Raw genomic sequence first — 16181 nt, forward strand, 5'->3', positions numbered from 1 at the left:
AAATTCTGCACCTGCATTCCAATCTACATCTTGATGTAATCCTTCTTCATGATAACGCAGCAGGTTTTCATGAGCTGAATGGGAGGGTAATCAAAAAGTTAAAATGTGACTAGACTGCAGTATACCCCACAGACTCGTGCAGCGTGTGCAAGCCATTCGCACATCACGAGCTGGCAGCGCCTCACGTTTGGTTAATCACTAAGTAAACGTGCCCGCTTTGCTTCAGTCACGCTGCACGGATGACAGCCTACATTCCGTGCTTAATTTTCTTTTTGCTTTCAGGACAACACGTGATGTAATAAGGAAAACACCACTATTAATCCTTGAGATTTCCAACCCACCATACAGTTACACCCTCCTTAAACTAGTCACACTCAAAATTACATTAAACGATTAAAAGAGAAATCATAAACCCACATTGTGTGGTTAAAAAAATCTGAGTCTATTCGAAATGAGTTAAATCTGGAAATATTGGAGGAATTTGCAGGTGCAATTCACCGAAAAGGGCTAAATAGTTGATTGGCTTGTGATGCCCGAATGGCTTGCACGTGCAGCATGAGTCTCGTCACACATTAATAATGTTTAGTCTCCCATACAACTGATGAAAAAACGCTGCATGATCACGAGGAAGGATTACATCAAGATGTAGATTGGAATACAGGTGCGAAAAATTTCAAACAAAATAGCCTGCTCCACTCTCGCTGTTAATTGCGTGCTAGTTATTACATGATAACAATGACATAATACAAGAAATATTTAAGATTCCACACAATTTCGTGATCAATAATCAAATAAGAAAATGTGACATTAACAGTAACTCATTTTGTACAAAATTACAGGTTTTCTTTCATTAAAGCACTTTCACAAGATGCTCTGTGAAAATTCACAAGCAGGATCATGATTTTATCATAATCATCAGGTTTTGCACTCAAACTGTTATGCTGATATCATTTGTAATGAAAAATGATTAAATTAGAAAAATGCAAAATAGAAACATTTTTACAAGTGGACTTGTACTCTTGTACTTGTACTTGTAAAATCGCATACATTTGCATGTTTTTTTCATTGACCAGAAAAAAAAAAAAAAAGGCACTCCATGTCAAAAAGGTTGCTGACCACAGGTTTAACCTAATAACGCACAAATTATTGTTTTGTTATTTATTGAATACATCATTCAAACACTAGGGGTTCACAAACAATATGTGAACCCCTAGGCTATTGATGTCAATAAAAGCTAATTAGAGTCAGAATTTGGCAAACCTGGCATCCAATTATTAATAGATTGGAGGTGTGGGTTAAAGCTACTTTGACTTATAAAAAGCACTGAAATATTTTGAGTTACCTATTCACAAGAAGCATTTGCTGACTTGGACTATGCCTTGCAAAAAATGAGATCTCAGAAGACCTATGATCAAGAATTGTTGCTTTGCATAAAGCTGGAAAGGGACACAAAGTTATTTCGAAGAGCTTAGATATTCATCTGTCCGCAGTTAGACAAATTGCCTATAAATGAAGACGATTTGGTACTGTGGCTACTCTCCCTAGAAGTGGCCATCCAGCCAAGATGACTCAAAGGGCACACCACAGAATGCTCAATGAGATTAACTTAAAAAAGAACCCTAACAACTCTGTTCATGACTCTACGGAAAACAGTAAACAGGCATGGTGTCAATGGCACGACACGACGAAGGAAGCAGCTGCTTTCCAACAAAAACATTGGTGTGCGCTTAAATTCACTACAGAATAATTATAAAAAATTAAAAATAAAAAACAACAACCTTTTGGAGTGGGCCCAGTCAGAGCCCATCCCTTAACTCAGGGGTCGGGAACCTTTTTTTCCCAATAAGGAATCAATTTTAGAATTTTTGGTCGATGCATTTTTTTTCAAAAGAGCCATACCACAAACGAATAATTTACTATTTTCAAAAACAAAGTTTTTCAATAAAATAAAATGTTTTTATTGCCCATAGACTACTCAAACAAATATGCAAAAATTAATAGGTAACATGTTGCAATGTGGAATTGAGTACATGTTTATGCAAGTCTCCATAAAATTTAAAAAATAATATTTTAATGATAATCGCACTTAAAATATCGCGCTATCCGATTATTTGGTCAACCCCCCTGCTAAGGGTTGGTGAATATTTTTGGTTTATTGATTTTGCTTTAAAAATGTAAATTTATTGAAACAAGACATTTCTTAATTTAAATTGCACTTTAAATGAAAAAAGCAATTAAAATAACGAAGTGATTAAAAAATAATCTTATATATAACTACCTCCCCAAATCCAAACATTTACTGTCTCCAATGACCCCATTTGCCATCACGCAAGTATCAGTACGTGGCAACAGGTGAAAAATTACTCATAACATACAAATTAAAAATTTAAGACAATTATAAATGTAAAAGATAATTATAATAATCATTATAAAAAATACGCCTAATAAATTCCCTTGTGTTCCCAAAAAATGCTGCCAAATGTGTGTTCTTATCAAATGTGTTTGTATTGCGTTTTGGTAATACAGTTTATGCTGCCTAAAGAAAATAAAATAGAACTCAATTTTAGGCTCAAGGTGAATGTGTCTTGTATTACTTTGATTTAAATCACTTTCGTCTTTGTTTCTTTAATACAAAGATATATATTACTGAACCTGCAGAGTTGCGTTCACAATGTGTAAGAGCAAACCACTCCGTGGAAATAAAGCGAAACTCACAGCACCTCACGAGATGATCGGAGACCATTTGCAGCATTCTCATAAGACTACATTATTCTTCCAAACAGTTTTCAGTTGAATGAAACAGAAACAGGAGTGATAACACTTTACATGCGCTTGCTCATGAGACAGGGTCCCGTTGCACGCCTCTGAACAAACAGCGAATCAGACACGAGCACTGACGGCTTTTCTTTTGTCTGTTCTTAAAAATAGAATAGTGTGTTTCTTCAAGCACGTCTTTTTACTAACAGCATTTCTTGTCATGTGTCACTCCGAGACGTCTTACAGGTCACCCACCTGTTGTGGGTAGGTGAGCAAAATTACTCGCGCATGAAATACATTTGGACGAGGAGCTCGTGAACTGGATTGAGCCTCGTCGCATTTTGCGGGTGGCGGGTGCTATATAACACCCTGGGTGCACATAAATGACGAACGTTCATAAAATCGCTCGTAGAAAATGCTCTTAACCGCCAAGATCAATAGTTATTGCGAAACGAGGCCCAGAACTCATGTGTGTGTCTAGAAGCACTTTCATTGCACTCGTGAACAGCGGAGCTCACTGCGCACACAAATCAAATCAAACGCGCATCGGCAGCTTTTCTTTAGTCTATTCTTCAAACTATAATCATGTTTCGTCAAACACGCATCTTTGTCTAATTTCTTGTAAAATATCACTCCAAGAAATCTTACTGGTCACCTTCCACAGTGGCTGGTACATCATCAAAATACTCCGCATGAAAAACACGCATTTGGCGGGTGTTCATTTCAAACCTTGTTCAACAAAAATAGGCTGTACGACAAATTCGGGAGAAAGGAAATCAAAACAGTGTCACTGACTTCATGCTTTGCAATCGCACCCACACTTTCTGTTGGAAAATTCTCTCTAGAAAGTTTTAAACGATCATGTGTTGGTAAATGGTGAGACACCCGGCGAGCCACTTGATTTTTAACAAAGAGCCACTTGTGGCTCATGAGCCATAGGTTCCCGACCCCTGCCTTAACTCAGAGATGCTGTGAAATGACATTAAGAGAGCAGTTCACACAAGACATTTTAAGAATGACTGAGTTGAAGCAGTTCTGTAAGAATGGTCAAATTCCTTTTGAACATTGTGCAGGTCTAATCCGCAGAAACAAGGTAGCCCAATAATAACACTTAAGAAAAAACAAAAAAAAAAAAAACAAAAAAAAACAAAGACAATTAGCCCATTAGAAGCAGCAACTGCAACATCTAAATCCAAAACATGCTAATCTAGAAATGCAAAAAGATCAACAGCGTTGTCATGGAGAAAGAGAAAGTACACTGAAGGACAGTATAGACTAAATACACCCACTTCAGTGCACATACACAAGCTTATACACACAAACAATAAGGTTTCTTGTCTGCTACACAGAGACAGATGGTCGACCAGAATTATGACCATGTAGTGATTATCTAGTAGACATTCTGGTGCACAAGAAGGTGGAGAGAAAAGCAGTGTGTTTTAGTGAGAAAAACTGGTAGAGAGAAGGATGCAATGGACTAGAGAGTGAAATGGTTTCTATCCCTGCTCAATACTCCTGTTTCAGCTATTGTAAACGGCGTAAGGTTCCTCACCATTACCTCAGAGCTGTGGAGTCCAACTTTAAAAGACAGATGTCATTCTTGTGGGAGGAAACCAAGTGTGTGCAGCTTACCCTATAGATGACCAGTCAAGAACATAAAAGGACACAAAAAAAAAAAAAAAAAAAAAAATCACTCAAATCACTGATAAATCTGGGCTGCAGGCAAGACTGATGTCTCAAGATCCACACATTTTATTAGGCCAATGTTCAGCTTCCCAACATAGCAGCGCTTCCAACCATGAATGATCATGTATGGCCTAAAGATGTGGAATAGGTTAGTTACAGAAGGGAACATACTTTACCCTACCAATTGCAACTTAACATCAATTACTGTAATCGATAGGGGAGATGTTTAAATAGATTTTAAGATACAAAAACCTTACAGCACAATCCAGTCCCAAGCTAGCCTGCAACAATGATCCAACCAGAACATCTCCATGGCAAGTCACAGCCGCTTTGTAAACACAACGGAGTGATGATCACATGGCCAAGTTCAAGATGTCTGCGAGCAAGAAAGCTTAAAAATAAATCCTGTGTCTAGCAAAGACACAGGCATTTGACGTTAAGCTTCTTTAGGTTTCAAAGCAATCACATCCATATGCATATCTGATGATTTAGCTGTAAAATCTTGAGCCTGAATGTGCATTATTGAGACCCTACACGAAGTGTTGGTCGATAGCTAGCTTTCTATACGTTTTCCTTAAAGCTGCACTATGTAAGATTTTTTGGTTAAAAATGAACAAATTGCCATTATTGATTGATTACATCAATAGTGTTCAAAACAATGTCTTTACCTTACCCCGATTTACTACGGTAAGTCTATAAAAAAAATTATTTTGAGCTCTTGGGTTCGATTTGGCGTGAAATCACTGGCTCATGACGTTCATCCTTGCATCGTTACATCATGTCCGCACTCCGCACACACAGGAAAGTACCATCGGCTGTCTCATGTTCCAGCTGGAGAAACTACCTATGCTGTTCAGCTCAGTTCAGTAACGCTCGCACAGTTCAGGACAGCATCATTGCAATCTAGATGGATGTTTATCTGTTATCCATTTGGCGAAGATGTTTACCTGCTATAAGGCTAGGATATGTTTTCTGGTAGGGTTGTTGAAGCTTATATTGCTTGTCATGCTTTTAAGAATCGAATATTACTCGTGTGTTAACTGATCACGGTATCTCTACGTTGTCCGGTGAAGTTACTGTGACATGTTTAATATGTATGACTTCTGAAATTGACTACTTGTAATTGTTATATTGCATATTTAAGCATATTATTTTTAAGTTTAATGAAGTAAGTTTTATCCCCATCATTACTGAATCCTCATTTTATGTTTTTACTTTATGGTGTTATTGTGTGCATTGCATAGACATGCTATTGTAGTAACCGAGGCTGGACAATATAATATAAAAATAATAAAGGCTTCTATTTATCACAAGCCATATCACGAGTTTAACCTCTTAAATTGAAAATTGTAGTACAATTCAAACATTAAAGGAATAGTTCACCCAAAAATTTACTCACCCTCAGGCCATCCAAGATGTTCTTCATCAAAACAGAACTTAAGATTTTTAGGATTTCATTTCAGGCCTCCTCCTTTAAACAATGCAAGTGAATGTACTCACGGTCCAAAATGCCTATTTAGGGTGCATCAAAATAATCCACATGACTGCAGTCGACAAATAAAGTTCTTCTGAACCCAAACGATTGATTATTTTTAGAAACAAAACAATACACTATCGGTCAAAAGTTTTGAAACACGACCGAAATGTTTCTCATGATCTTAAAAATCTTTTGATCTGAAGGCGTATGCTTAAATATTTGAAATTAATTTTGTAGACAAAAATATAATTTTGCCACCGTATTAATTTATTTCGTTATAAAACTAACATTTAATAAAAGTTTTTGAAATTGCACTTCCAGGAGTGCCAACACAAATATCTCATATCGTGCACATCGACAAGTGCACAGAGAACAAATGAATGGCCACTCTTTGCGGTTAATTTAATCATGGTAGACATCCGTTAATTTATTAAAGTTGCTTTTCCACACCATTCAAAATAATAGACGGCAGTCACGGAATTAGCCCACAATACAATAAACATCATTTCTGTGCACAAAGATGTTTTAAATAAAAATTAAACACACAATACTAGGAGAAAAACATCAGTGTGCTTTTTTGGAACACTAACATATAACCCAATTCTATAAAATTGCTTACTTTTGAAAAAATGCCGGCAAAATTCCCTGTATTAAATTAAATTACCAAACAAAAAAAGCATTAAATTAAAAAAAATAAATCACCAAATGAAAAAAATTATATTTTTTGACCTATATAAGCCTTTTCTTTACACAAACTTAAATTAGCTTTACCCTGTTCTGTAGACAAAAACAAAAACAAAAAAGTCAGCTGAATGACATTCTCAGAATGTTCTACACTTTTTTTCAAGACTATAAACTATCAGAACTATTTGCCAATGCTGAGTTCACTTTCAGAAAATGAGCTTTTGAACATTTTAAAACTTTTAAATATTTTAAATCTAACCCTCTTTACCTCGGATCGCATTTGCTGAGCTTCTTCAGAAAACATAAATTGCATTATGTCGTTAAAATTAATTTTAGATGACAATCAAGTTCAGTTGGTCATTAAAAGTTGCAGGACAAATATGTGGGACATAATGCAGTTGTGATGGCAATGCTTTAGATTAGATGATTGTTCAAAATAGCCCATTGAATATCAGGAATGTATCATATGTATACCCTGATTTTACACCGCATCAATTTTTCTTTAATAGCTGTGCACACAGCATATACACGTCGATAGATAGTCCTTATACCAAGACCTAAAGTTTCCCCTACTACTTGGTGCAGGTTGCCAGCATGAACAGGGCCATAATTCGCTTTCAAGTTGGAACCGTTTTCAACCTGCGATAGGCGCATAAGGAGGACCAAAATTATAGTCCTATCAGAAGGGCAACTGCTCCCTTTTGACTGCAATTCCTCCTCTTCTGATTGCTTTTATTTGTGAAATTAAAATGATAGTAAGCTGGCTAATTTCAATGAATTGTCTCAATACTCTCCCCATTTTACCAAAATTTCGGAAAAATGAGGGACATCTGGGAGGCGAATTAGCGATAAACACACATTTCTGTATGGAAACAGCTTAGGGGCAGATTTCTTTTGTGATAAACCAAAACTTATGCGACAAAGTGTTTTTTTAGGCATGACGTCATCACGCATACCATTTTTATCGATAAAAGGCCATTTGAATGGAAACAGGCAGAAGACGGCAAATTTAGCTAATTTTTTTTACGCATTTTCACTTTGTCGATAACAAAACAGCGTGAAAAGTGATTGGAAACTAGGCTTGTGATGCATGCTCATGAGAGGGATGACGTAAGCTCGTTGGTAAGGTCACACATCATGTGGAGGCAGGAAGCACATCATTGTTTACAAGATGAGTGCTGTACAAAAGTTTAATTGTCTTTGCTGTAGATTTGTATTTGAATAAGTGTACTGTTCAAAATAGTCATTTGGTGTGTGTATCCTGGATGCTTCAACCTTCAGAAACCCCAAAGAAAATGCACGGCAGGAAAAATATTAACTTTTCATCAATTGCCTGTACATGATCATGAGCGATTGAAGCTCTGGCTTATCACGCTGAACCTGGATATCAGTACACCCCTACATTCTCTCAAATATTGGAGGGTGTGCAGTGAACATTTTACCCCTGAAGATTTCAGACCATCGAAAGAAGAGTCGATATCTGAATTTATCGGCTGTGCCCGTGCTGTTTTTCCAGCAAACTCAGGTATGTGTGAAAACGTTGTCATTGTCACACCTCCCTCAGGCTCTGCACCTCCCTCAGCGCTCCGCTCCTCATCACCAGATTTCTAATTCACCGCACCTGCACTCAATTCACTCACTCATCACTGCCTGCATAAATAACTCACCTTCACGCCAATTCACTGTCTCACTGTGTAAACCCTGTAAATCCTGTGACTCTCAGTAAATGCTCTTGCACAACTACAACTTGTGTGGCTTGAATTCCTGACAGTCATATAGGCTACATATTTCTACTAAAGAAAAATACAAGTAGATAATGCAACGGCACTGCTCCGAAATAAAGGATGGTTATTTACTGCAGTAATGTTTTTTTTCTAATTATTATTTGGAAATTATTATTTTTTTTTTATATTGTTTTGAAATTGTTTTGGACTGTTTTGGTTTGTGAACGGCGCTTGGTCTGTGCAAGTTTCTCTTGTAAACAATAACGTGCTTCTTGACTCCTCCACGTGACGCGTGACCTTACCAATGAGCTTACATCATCCCTCTCATGAGCGCGCAGCAGAGATGTACGGAAGTGAACATTTGTAGTTAAAAAGTATATAAATATTGTTTTGTTTCTAAAAATAATCGTTTGGTCGTGTGGGTTATATTGATGCACCCTAAATAGGCATTTTGGACAGTCAAAAAATGGAGTACATTCACTTGCATTGTTTAAAGGAGGAGGCCTGAAATGAAATCCTAAAAATTCTTAAATTCTGTTTTGATGAAGAAAGAAACTCAGATACATCTTGGATGGCCTGAGGGTGAGTAAATTCAGCAAATTTTCATTTTTGGGTGAACTATTCCTTTAATAGTAGATAAAACACTTGAATAATCATATTAAGATCTACTGGTGCAGGGCTCCAGACTGTGATCAAAAATAATTTAATGGGACTATAATTTAAAATCTAGCCACCACTGGCAAATTCTCCTGGTAATTATTGATTTGGATTGGAGTAGCACAATAAACTGCATATGGGATTTCATTCAATTTGCACTCTTGTAGTCTCTGTGTCATCTGGTAACAGTAAAAGACTAAGGCAATATTGTAAAACAATTTTTATATATATATAGAGAGAGAGAGAGAGAGAGAGAGAGAGAGAGAGAGAGAGAGAGAGAGAGAGAGAGAGAGAGATCAAGTTTTTGACACTTAGGACAATTGAGGGACTTGTTCACAACTATTACACAAGGTGCACACATTCATTGATGCTGAAGACAAACTACTATATGCATCCTATACTTTATGAAATTATCCGTAATGTAGATTGTGAAGAGCATTTTTAAAGGTGCAGTATGTAAGATTCAGAAACCCTTGTTATTAACGACACCTGTGGCCGTTAAGTGAACTGCAGCCAGCTACCTGTTGCTCGTGCACACACAAAATAATGCACACGACGCGCAGCGGAGTGACTGTTGCACCTCGGGTGTGCATTATGTTTAAACAATTTAACGGGCCGGAGTCAATTATTCCGCTTATACCACAGTTACCACACCTGAAGACATTTTCTGGTTTTCATCCCTAAAATGCTCTTATGAGAGAAACTACTTTCTTCTGCCACAGATTCAGCATCTTTAATACAGCTCAAGCCTTCGTTGTTATTCGAAAATGTCACGTTAAAACTAGCAACGGAGGCTTGTGCTGCTTTACTCGAGGACGTACTGGAGTAACAAGTTAGTGCGTGAGTTTGTATTTGAGGGATCGAAAGAGAGAAACTCAGAAAATGAGATCTCTGGGATTACCTTTTATCTCGTCAGAAGTAACATCGCTTCAAAATCAAAAAAGATGCGTGTCACCATATTCCCGTGGTAAACCTTAACTTTTTTCATCCCTACTGAGATGCAGGAGTGCGCTGACATGACAACTCTGTTTTTCTCTCACGAGTATGTCTGGGCCTTAAGTGTGTGCGTTACGCATATAATGTCTGTGTGTCCACGAGTGTGAGAGGGAGAGCGTGAGGGTTTTTCCCACAGATATTTCAGATAATATTGAAACTGTTATACTGATCAAGTGCATCTAGCTTTTATACAGCTCAAGCTTTCTTTGCTCATTCGAAAACGTCACGTTAGAACTAGCAACGGCAGATGCGCTGCTTTTCGTGCATAGGAGTAAAAAGGCTGTGCGCGCGAGCGTAAGGGTGGGTGGGTGCGTGCGTGCGTGCGCGTAAGTGTGGGGGAGACGGAGCGTGCGGGCTCTTTTTTACCTAAATTTAAATAAATGTAGAATATTTTAGACATTGGTTAAAGTAAATTGGTTAAGGACATCAAACAATGTCTTTGTTTTAACTGGTTATTTTGTTGTGGAAGCTTGTAGGGCTCTCTGAAATAAATAATTTGGCGAAGTGATATGGAACCTGTATAGCCGTGCGTTTCCTTAAATTATTGCAAACCTTAGAACATCCGTGAACCAATCAGAATCAAGCATTCAACAGACCCATGGTATAAATTCGTATAAATTATGAAAGGGGTGTGAACATTTATGAGACAAAAGGGAATGCAAACCTATCTTCTCAACTATATACTGTATACTGTTTATTAAACCTCCAATTAATGGGTTATCAACTATCTAAATAGAGCATTTCTGTGATTTGGCGACTAAAAACAGCCATTTGGCTCCTTAATGTTTCAGTTTAGGAGCCAATGGCTTCTTAGTCATTTTTTTAGTCTGGAGCCCTGTGGTGGTGGCTGAGGAGAGTCCCCTGTTCTCCATTTAAAAGTGCTTTGAGTGTAGTGTTAGAAAAGCGATTTAAGTGTAAAATTCCTTAAAATATGTAAATAAGAGTGTTGTTTATCTTTATCAAAGCAAGTAATATTTCCGTTTCAAACGTTTAATCGTATAACATAACATCAACGTGAAAATAGCCCGTTACGACTCGATACAGCTCCAGCCATGATCACACATAGGCGATGTCAAGGTACAGCTGAAGTCAGAAGTTTACATACACTTAGACCTAGAAAAAACCTATTTTTTAACCACTCCACAGATTTAATATTAGCAAACTATAGTTTTGGCAAGTCTTTTAGGAGATCTACTTTGTGCATGACAAGTAATTTTTCAAAAAATTGCTTAGATTGTTTCACTTTTAACTGAAATCAAAAGAAATCAGCCAAGACCTCAGGAAAAAAAAAAAAAACTGTGGACCTCCACAAGTCTGGTTCATCCTTGGGAGCAATTTCCAAACGCCTGAAGGTACCACATTCATCTGTACAAACAATAGTACGCAAGTATAAACACCATGGGACCACGCAGCCATCATACTATTCGGGAAGGAGACGCATTCTGTCTCCTAGAGATGAATGTAGTTTGCTGCGAAAAAAGCAAATCAATCCCAGAACAACAGCAAAGGACCTTGTGAAGATGCTGGAGGAAACAGGTAGATAAGTATCTATATCCACAGTAAAATGAGTCCTATATCGACATAACCTGAAAGGCTGCTCAGCAAGGAAGAAGCCACTGCTTTTACCGATATGCATCGATATGAAGACTTTTTTTCAGAACACATAATGCGGAAAACAATGCTTTAGAATTGGTGTCATGGCGTAGTTTGTCCAGCAGAGCACGCTCCGACACCACTGTTTACAGAGCTGACGGTGGCTCTGCAGACAGGGCGGAGTTGAGCTGTGTGTCTTCACAGTAAGCTGTTAACAAGTCTGTTAAATACATACTGGAAACTTAAACAATGACCCCATCATTTTCCCTTTTCAATATAACTAATATAACGTTAACCTTGTCCCTGACAACCATGTCACTCATGTCTGTTTGCTGTTAGCCAGCTATAGTTTGTCAGTGCAGTAATGTAGCAGATTGAAAGATAAACATCAAAGCATCTTTTTGTAGCTCAGCAGACAACAGTGCAGTGGTGGATTGTGTCTGTTGAGTGTTGATTTCATGCACGTTATTACCTAGTTGGTGAGACACAATGCTGGAAAGTAAAATAAACAACATCCGTCTTTTACTCTCTGTGACAACGAGCTTATAGCTAACTAGCTTATTATGTAGCTACTTTCATTGTTGTCAGCTGAGTGGAAGCTAATGAGCAAACATGTATTCACCAAACTGTTATGTTCAGGATTCACAGTTTGGTACCCCCTTCAACCGAACAATTCCAGTCGTTGCATTTATAAAATGTAATATTGAAAAGTCTGGTTTTCCACCATTGAATGTTTCCCCTGAACTTGTATAGCAGAATACGGTATAACACAGCTGCCACTGTTTATCTTGACTTGGCAGTATTAATATAGTCAGCCTTTGACTGATCCTAAACAGTAGTACTTATGTTTATTTAACTGTTGTATTTTTATTTATTCTTTATTTAAATTGTCAGCATTTGACTGATACTAAACAGTACTGATGTTTATTTAGCTATTTATTTTATTTGTATTTATTCTTTATTTTAATGGTCAGCATTTGACTGATACTAAACATACGTTTATTTAGCTGTTTATTTATTCTTTATTTTAATGGTCACCATTTGAATGATACTAAACAGTACTGATGTTTATTTAGCCATTTATTTTATTTTTATTCTTTATTTTAATGGTCAGCATTTGACTGATACTAAACACAGAACTGATGTTTATTTAGCTATTTATTGTATTTTTATTTATTCTTTATTTTCTCAGTGTTCATTTCTAGAATTTGTTGACAAGGTATAATAATAATGTCAAATATTATTTGATAAAAATATTTAAGAAAGCAGCCTCCTGAGTACCTTTGCATAGTCATTTCGGTGCAAAATCTGTGAAAAATCCACACAGAAAAGGTCCGTTTTCATTCCAGCTCAAAAGTTAAATATATCGGACACCATAACGGTGAATGTTCCCTCTCTAAAATCGGTATCGGTCTCAAATCCCATATTGGTCGGTCTCTACTGTTTGGCCATGACCATCATTATGTTTGGAGGAAAAAGGTTGAGGCTTGCAAGCTGAAGAACACCATCCCAACCGTGAAGCGTGGGGGTGGCAGCATCATGTTGTGGGGGTGCTTTGCTGCAGGAGGGACTGGCGCATTTCACAAAATAGATGGCATCATGAGGAAGGAAAATTATGTGGATATATTGAAGCAACATCTCAAGACATCAGCCAGGAAGTTAAAGCTCGGTCCCAAATGGGTCTTCCAAATGGACAATGACCCCAAGCATACCTCCAAAGTTGTGGCAAAATGGCTTAAGGACAACAAAGTCAAGGTACTGGAGTGGCCATCACAAAGCCCTGACCTCAATTCGATAGAAAGTTTGTGGGCAGAACTGAAAAAGTGTGTGCGAGCAAGGAGGCCTAAAAACCTGACTCAGTTACACCAGTTCTGTCTGGAGGAATGGGCCAAAATTCCAGCAACTTATTGTGAGAAGCTTGTGGAAGGCTCCCCAAAACGTTTGACCCAAATTAAACAATTTAAAGGCAATGCTACCAAATACTAACAAAGTGTATGTAAACTTCTGACCCACTGGGAATGTGATGAAAGAAATAAAAGCTGAAATAAATAATTCTCTCTACTATTATTCTGACAATTAAAAAAAAAAAAAAAAATCTTCTTCTAAATTTTTTATCCCTTTTTCTCCCTAATTTGGAATGCCCAATTCCCACTACTTAGTAGGTCCTCGTGGTGGCGCAGTTACTCACCACAATCCGGGTGGCAGAGGACAAGTCTCAGTTGCCTCCGCTTCTGAGACTGTCAATCCACGCATCTTATCATGTGGCTTATTGTGCATGACACCGTGGAGACTCCCAGCATGTGGAGGCTCATGCTATTCTCCGCGGTCCACGCACAACTTACCACGCGCCCCACTGAGAGCGAGAACCACTAATCGTGACCACGAGGAGGTTACCCCATGTGAATCTACCCTCCCTAGCAACCGGGCCAATTTGGTTGCTTAGGAGACCTGGCTGGAGTCACTCAGCACACCCTGGATTCAAACTCACGATTCCAGGGGTGGTAGTCAGCGTCAATACTCGCTGAGCTACCCAGGCCCCGACAATTTACATTCTTAAAATATAGTGATCCTAACTGACCTAAGACAGGTAATGTTTTCTATGAGTTAATGTCAGGAATTGTGAAAAACTGAGTTTAAATGTATTTGGCTAAAGTGTAAACTTCTGACTTCAACTGTAATCTCAAATTGGGAGATTCACCCGCCAGAAGACCAGTGCCAGAACACGACTGACGTAATGTATTCTTCCGCAAATTGCTTGCAATTTTAAGTTTCAAACACAGATGTCGCTAGACAGTACAAAGTTACGTAGTGCAGCTTTAACATTTAAATACTAGGGTTTCTTTACTATTGAATACTATAAGTAATAAATGTTTACAACCACCCATATACACAACGTGCAATCATCATCACGATTTATACTGAATTTAACAGTTATCAAAAATGTTAATCCATTACACGCTGACCTAGTTAACCCCTTCCGTCTCACACGTGTATATCGAGTCTGACTGCTTTTGCACTGCAATTTCTCACAAGTGATAAATAGTGTCAGTCTCTATCCATCTATATAGTCAGTACTGATTGAAACTGTCTCATTTGATTTAATGTGAATTAACGAGGCCGCAACCTCACAGTTAAGACAGAAACAACCCACAAACAGCACGCTGCAAGCATCCGATTATTAAGAGGAAAATATACCGAAATAGTCACATTACAAACAAACTGCACGCTGCAGTTTAACATTAGTCTCAGTTAGCACCCAGAGAGGGCTAGCAAAGCAAGGCTAATAACGACTAAATGTACCAAATCTCAGCGTTTAAGATAATTAATAAACACTTCGTGACTTAATATGAACCACACCAGCAATTGTAATGTATTTTTAGAACAATAAGTCCATATAAGATGTGTTTTAATGAGTAACACAGTAAAAGGTTCGATAGCATGTTCGGCTAACCGCTGTCCGCTAACCCAGTAAAATCAACAACAGAGCCATTATCCTCGAATGGGGGATTTAAATCCACCGCTTACCTCTCGAGAAATATCCTTATGCTGCCAAAATGAACAATTAAAAGAATAGTCCAGCACACGTCGGTCCTCGTTGAGTTATACGTCCCTTAATCGCTTGAATGGTTGTTTCCACATTCGCTAAAAGGAGACGCTGCGGTCGCCCGGCAGTCTCGGTGTCGCGCGCTGACTGAGGCTGTCGAAATTTATTTTTGCACGAGAGCGGCGCTATGGGGGCTACGTGAACGCGCCTCCATGAAACTTAGGCCACATGAACGCGGGAAGGGGACCAACGTTGTGTCAGCGGACAAAAATTAAACAACCTACTTGTAACGTTCTTCTGACTGCGAGGAGGCAACATAAATTGGGGAGATTATGGCTTATGGTGTAGTGCAGGGCTAGTCAACTGGCGGCCAAATCCGGTCCGCCAATCATCTATGTCTGGCACTCAGACTGATTTTTGATCAAATTATCTCACCATCTGAAATACCAGAGCGCTCTCTGTGCAAAACTTATCATTCGCAGGCGTGAGCCTCAGCCATCAGCGGTGATTTTAACAATGCTCAATGGCGCATGCAACAGCATTCCGCTGTCATCAATTGTCCAGACCTGAGCGCGTGTTTAAACCTTTGTGGGGATAGTTTAGTTACGCTGCTTTGCGAAACATGGATCACACTGTTTAGGTGAGCATTTGATAGCGTCTTTTTCAATCAGATGTATTTATATAAAATTGCTTATTTTTGTGGAGTGCGGTCAAATCTACAGATGTAAAAAAAGATCACCACAGTTGTTACAGAAATGCTGTCAGCACATATGCACATTTTAGGCAACAAAAGAGAAAACGATTATGAAAACCGAACATTCAAAGAAAATGCACTGAAAAGTGTGCATTTATTCACTATTCTTGAATTGTCAAACGATCGTGTATCATCTGTTCAGGGTCTGTAGGGCTTGGGAAAATATGATAATGTGAAACTGAACCTGCAAATATCCTGATTATATTTGGTTCTATACATCTGTAAGTCAGCCCTCTCCATCACGAACAGCACCAACTCAGTTTGTTCTTCTTTTGCCAATGATTACCTGCACAAAAATCTGGCTCCTGC

General features: G+C 38.2%; 1 protein-coding gene across 1 annotated transcript in view; it reads right to left on the reverse strand.

Moving 5' to 3' along the window:
* The window catches only part of LOC127456508 (E3 ubiquitin-protein ligase Siah1), a 46705-nt gene extending 31450 nt beyond the window's left edge, over positions 1–15255 (reverse strand). Inside the window, exon 1 of the mRNA XM_051725036.1 lies at positions 15100–15255. The gene's annotated coding sequence lies outside the window, so the exon portion shown is untranslated. The remainder of the gene's footprint in view (positions 1–15099) is intronic.
* Positions 15256–16181: the final 926 nt, after the last annotated feature.

Source organism: Myxocyprinus asiaticus, chromosome 18 (genome assembly GCF_019703515.2).
Source record: "Myxocyprinus asiaticus isolate MX2 ecotype Aquarium Trade chromosome 18, UBuf_Myxa_2, whole genome shotgun sequence".
NCBI classification, from domain to species: domain Eukaryota; kingdom Metazoa; phylum Chordata; class Actinopteri; order Cypriniformes; family Catostomidae; genus Myxocyprinus; species Myxocyprinus asiaticus.